A 6,257-nucleotide genomic window follows, 5' to 3' on the forward strand; every position below is an offset into this window, starting at 1 on the left:
TGCCATTAGCGCAGTCATTAATAACGAAACCAAACTAATTTGCCATCGCATGAAACTGATGTCCGCATACCATGTGAAACCCATTATATTTGTTTTATCTGACTTAAACATTAGGATATTTTACGACTGTAAAGCTAATGTTTCCCGTCATTTAAGGAAATATCTTCATTCATTCATGCATCTTCTGTAACCGCTTGTCCTGTGAAGGGTCGCGTGGGGGCTGGAGCCAATCCCAGCTGTCATCGGGTGAGGTCGCACCCTGGATTTGTTCCGAGTCTGTCGCAGGGCTAAGGAAGTATCTATATTCTATTCTATTATTCTGTGATAAATGGCCTTCAATATATTACAGCGGGCGCCCCTCCTGGCCAATTAGTGTGTCTACAGCACCTACGACACCACCCCCCAGCGGCCGCACAGGCGCACTGAGCTCCCAACTGCCATTTTGTGGCAGAAGCTACTCTGCTAAAGCGGGAGAAGGATTAAAACAAACTGCGAAGAAGCCTGCATTTTTTACCAGCCGGTTAAAGTTTGTAGCACAGACTCTGTGCTTTTGTCCAAGTTAAACGGAAGGAGAAATATACTAAAATAGGTAAAGTACCACTACTTTTCTGTTAAGGGGAGAGTTTGCAGGATCTTTAATCGGCCTCTAGGTGTCACGATGGGGCTCTAGGTCCGGGTAGTGAGCATTGCAGAGTGTTTGTCTCCCTCTATCGTTATTGAAAATCCTATCAAAATATGTTTAAATAAGCAAAATTAGAATAAAATATATATGCCCATTTGTATTTAACGCGTTTCTGTGAAAATACCGTCGAGGATATGTTGCATAAATTCGTTGTTATGGCTGGAGAGTTTAGGCCAAGGCGTCCATTTTCTCGCTTCTTTGTTTCCAGTCTTTACAGCCCTGACGACATAGAACTGGCGGCTTTTGCTTATCGTCCATAGCTAACGCTAGCTTATTCGCATTATTATACGCAGTATGTAACATGTACATTCTTAAGTGCATGAGAGTGTTGCAGTGAAACATGAGTCAATTTGATCCTGCTGGTGATGCTATGAGTTACAGCAAGTTACATAACATTCAACGAGACCTTTATTTGTTAGCTAACCCAGCTCAGGCTCAAGGCCTTCCCCACCTATTGCTCATAGTACATCGGAAATCAGGGAATCCGTGCGATTTAGTCTCTAATTTGACTAAATGGTTATTTTTCCATCGACCATTATTGTAATAAAAGTACTTCTTTGCATGTATCCCTGTTAGCAAACTACGTACATAAACACGTCTATCGCAGAAAAGAGAATGACGATGCATTCGCAACAAAACAATCTCCGTGACTCGTGCTGTTCCATAATCTACCATCTTCCATTATCGAATATTGCACTTCTCTTCTTTTAGAGGTCATCGCGACATGTTCGGAATTTTCTGTTGTTCCACTCGTCTTTCAGTTTACTTATATATAATAAGAGCAGAGAGCTCCCTCTACGACTCGGGTCGGAGAGCTACAAAAATACCGCTATATAAATGCAGTGCAAGGAGGAGACAGCAGTCCCTTTCCGTGTAATTTCCATGTTGTGAGAGATGTGTCCCATCACGAGTAAATATGCACCAAATCGTCCGTCCTTTTAGGCAGCTTTGGTGTCACAGTTAGGAATTTAACAATAAAAAATACAAGGTTTTGCTTTGAAGTTCAATCAAGAAGATCAGTGAAAATGCCCAGTAACAAGTGTGCATTTTCACAGATAATTTAACTGTTGGTTATGGTAGAGCAACTTTAAATAGTTTATCTGTTAAAAATACGTACAAAATGAAAATAAAGCAGCAGTAAAGATACAGCATTAAAAGTCAGTATACAAGATATAGAAGAAACCTCATCTCTTGTGTCACAAAGTAGTGTTAGTATCAGAAAAATCACTGGGTGCCAAATAAGATTAAGGTGTGCATTATATAAATACACACACACACACACACACACAATGTGTGTGTTCAGAATTATTAGGCCAGTGATTTTGACCATATCGTCATTTTATGTATACTTTCCAAGTCCAAGCTGAATAAACTTGCCTATTGGATTTAAGCATACTAGGTCAAGTGCATTTGTGCAATGTGTGTTGCCTTAGGAGATCAACACCCTATATCAGGTGTGCACAATTATTAGGCAGCTTCTGTTCCTCAGGCAAAATGGGCCAGAAAAGAGATTTAACAGACTCTGAAAAGTCAGCAACTATAAAACATCTTGCAGAGGGATACAGCACTCTTGAAATTTCCCAGATATTAGGACGTGACCACAGAACCATCAAACGTTTTGTTGCAAATAGCCAAAAGGGTCGCAAGAATTGTGTTGAGAGAAAAAGACACAAATTAACTGCCAAAGATTTGAGAAGATTAAAACATAAAGCTACCAGGAATCCATTATCCTCCAGTGCTGTCATATTCCAGAATTGCAACCTACCTGGCGTCTCCAGAAATACAGGGTGTTCAGTGCTCATGAAGACATGGCCATGGTAAGAAAGGCTGAAACCTGACCACTACTGACAGAACCCAAGTTTATAACGCCACGACAGATTTTTCAAAGGTTTTATGGACTGATGAGATGAGAGTGACTCTTGATGGACCAGATGGATGGGCCTATGGCTGGATCAGTAATGGGCATAGAACTCCATTTCGACTCAGACGCCAGCAAGGTGGAGGTGGGGTACTGGTTTGGGCTGGAATTATTTTTCTGATGTTAAACGATGAAAATATAGAAGTGAGATGGGAATATTTTTGTTTTCCTTTGAGTTGCATAATAATTCTGCACACTGATAATTGCCTAATAATTGTGCACACACAGATATTCTCGTACAAAAGCCAAAACCTCACTTTCACTTAGGGATGCACCGAATATTCGGCCACCGAGAGACTTTTATTACCGATACAACACGGCCGAAACAGGATGTTGTGATGACTCGAGCAACAACCGCAGCCAGCACGGGCATGTCTGCCGTGTTTACGTATTTCAGTATATAAAGTATTAAATATTATAAAAAGACCCACTGATAGCGATTTGCAAAACGTGCAATGCTGAAATTTCAAGAGGCGTGCATCTGCAAAGAATTTCTCCATTTTGGATTTAATTATTCACCTGAAATCCAAAGTTTCCCAGTGATGGTGCAGGGGTGCCCGATACGTCGATCGCGATCGACCGGTAGGTCGCGAAGGCAGTGTGGGTAGATCGCGTGCCATTGGGGAAAAATAAATGTTTTAGATGTTAGTCTAATCATTTATCTGCTGCACCTCCAAAACAAACAACAAGACAAACGTTCATCTTTTTGTTTTTTCACTTTTTATTGCGACATGCGCGTTCAGCAGCACACATCCACAGCCATGCACTTCAATTAAGACTACCGTCTTTCTTAAAGGGACAGCACTATTTTTCTAAAGGTGCAGTGCACCAACTTTTCTTAATGAAAATAGAAACAAATATGCTCAGTCTAACCGCACAGCGGATCGATGCTGATTTCCAGCTGCGAAAGCTTACGGTCCATTATTATTTTCGCTCTAGGTGTGTGTGCGAGTGTGTATCTTTGTTGTCTCTTCGTGGTTGCCCTGTGATAGACTGCCGACCTGTCCAGGATGTCCCCCGCCTCTCCTCTAGGTTCCATTGCAAATGTGCATGGTCACATAGTTTCTACTTTGAACCTGTTTTCAGATATTCAGTTCTTTTTGTCAGGGTCTTTGTGGGATTTTGTATATGCAGAGACCAGTTCTACACTTGCATTTACTGTCACTTTGTAATAGGGCTGGTTGATTAATTGAATTTAGAGTTAAAGATGATTCATTTAAGAACATAGGCATTTCTTTTATTTTTTACTTTTACCGCCCTCAGTCCCTGTAAACTCCTGTAACTTCGTCAATTACTTTTGTAGACCCACACAACATGGCAGTAGGCACAGAAGAGTTTGTTCCCAAAAAAGCACCGTCTTGTCAGTAGTGGAACGGACTCTCCTAGCCTGACTGTAATGATTTGGTACTTAAAACAAGGTCTGCAGCATGCAGCATTTCAGCTGAAAGAACAAAACAGAATGGGACTGTTTGCAGAGTGAGTGAATGTGCTCATTATGTGTTCTGCTTCTTGCAGGTTTAAAATAAAGTAGCAGCTTGGAGCTTCAGGTAAGCAGGACTGTGTTGAACAGAACAGTTACATTTGTAAGGGATGGGTGTGCTGTTAAAGTCACTATTTTCTGACTGTGGACAAAAATCGTGCAGTGTAACATGTCCCTCTTCCATCCCTCAGGTTGGCAGGGACAGTCAGGTAGCACACATTTGATTGACCAAAGCTCAGGGTTTTCAGCAGCAATGAAAAGGGTCATCACCTGTGCCACAACCCCGCAGACTGCAGCCCAGTCTACATATACGCGTTAACAGTCAATTTATCCTTGGTATTCCAGGTAACAGCAATGTTGCATACTAGCAAGTTTACAAATGTATCACACTTTTGACAGTAAATCCAGGAAAATACAGATCATGGATAATTTCTCATATCCCGGTGTTTTCCATATTCCTCTGTACATATTAGGTCCTGAGTACACAAATCAAGGATAAGGAAGTATTTGATTCTCTGCTTTTCACAATGCAGTCACCATATCAGTTTAGAATAGAATTGAATAGAATAGCCTTATTGTTATTGCAGAACATGATTTTGTTTTCAGCTCTGCAAGATGCTGAAAAAAAGGGAAAAGAAAGAAAAACAGTAGTAGAAAAAATAATGTAAATCTTAGTTAGAATGGAATGTAACATAAATATGAATATTACGTATAAATATGACTGTTGAATAGAAAATATGGCTATGAATTAGGGTTGGGTGGTATGAGCAAAATCTTATATCACGGTATGAGTAATTTCATATCACGGTAAAGGTATATATGTTTTTTTTTCCCCCCTGTAAATTCAATTAATGGCTTAAAATAACCATACTGTCGCATTTGATCATTTTCCTCTTTTATTTTTATTTGCTCACAGCAGCATAACATTATTTTAAAGAAAATATAATAATATAATACTGCTTTGCATGTTTTAACTTTAAGTGGTGGAAGCGGTTACTGGTGTTTCCACCTCCAGCAGCAACAGTCGCGCGACACTCTTTACAGAGTATCACTTTTTGTTCGTTGTCGGATTTTCTAAATCCGAAAAAGTTCCACACAACAGACGTAGCGCCCCTTTTCGGAACGAGTTCCTCCTCCTCTTCGTCATGGGTGGGTGGGGCTGCCTCCGTTTCCTCTTGACGTTCACTTTCCGCCTCCGCCATGATTGTTATCACTCAGGTAAAGCTGTTTCTTCTTCGTCGTGCTCATGCAACCACGCCAAGCAGTCTGCTGCAATGCCTGCAGTGCCCCGTGTGTCGAGGCGGTGTCATTACAGTGACTCAGAGACTATGAATATACAGATATAATGTACACTATTGTGCAAATCGGGCCCAGTCTCACTGCCTGAGGGCACTCTGTCAGTTTTCATAGAAAACAGCCTTTTGCAAGTCCAGCCTTTAAGGGGCACTTTACACGGAAACGATTGGAGGTGAAAAGCGCAAAACATTTTATCGGATGTCCTATATCGTTTAGATGGTGACGGCGTTTTTGGGGGTTGAAAACGCAAAAAAGTGAAACCACCCTCCAGAGTGGAAATCTTAAAAACGCTCCACCCTCGCGTCACCGTGCAAAGGGTGAATAACGCAAAACTGCGTTTCTCGTCGAATAGAAATGACGTGACAAGCATGCGACAGGACCGGAAAAACAAGTAAACAACATGTCGAGCTCCGCGATGGAGGTTCAACAGGCCCTAGCCGCAATAATTTGTATCCAAGTGGTTGTTTTGGTTAATGTATTTCGCGCGCTAAGTGTGGAAAAGTAGAAGAAAAGTAAATACCTCTACGCAGGCACTCTTGGGAGTGTTGCCACCTAGCCATCTGGCGGTATACTGCATCTATGTGTATGAAATTTCACACACTTTTGCGTTTCCGTTTGAACACAGAATTGTTTCAGAAACGCTCGTCTAAATGCGGAGTTAAAAGTGAAAACGAAACGCCACTTTTGCGCTTTTGGTTCAGATAGTTTCCGTGTAAAGGTAGCCTAATTCTCTAGTCCAGAGGTCTTCAACAGGGGGTCCACGGAGGTACTGCAGGGGGGTCGCCAATTTTCTTTTTCATAAATTTAAATATCTTTAAATACACATATACATAAGTAGGGGGTCCCTGCTCCATCTCTCCATCAGTTTGAGGGTCCTTGGC

At 41.3% G+C, this 6,257-nt stretch overlaps 1 long non-coding RNA gene across 1 annotated transcript; it reads left to right on the forward strand.

The window, feature by feature from the left end:
- The first annotated feature begins 14 nt into the window (after positions 1–14).
- LOC311496047 lies at positions 15–6,126 on the forward strand. Its single transcript, XR_014699343.1, has 3 exons — positions 15–589; positions 4,116–4,147; positions 4,272–6,126. It is a non-coding gene; the product is annotated as an uncharacterized lncRNA (long non-coding RNA).
- Positions 6,127–6,257: the final 131 nt, after the last annotated feature.

This window comes from Chelon labrosus, assembly GCF_963514085.1.
Source record: "Chelon labrosus genome assembly, chromosome: 11".
Classification (NCBI taxonomy): Eukaryota; Metazoa; Chordata; class Actinopteri; order Mugiliformes; family Mugilidae; genus Chelon; species Chelon labrosus.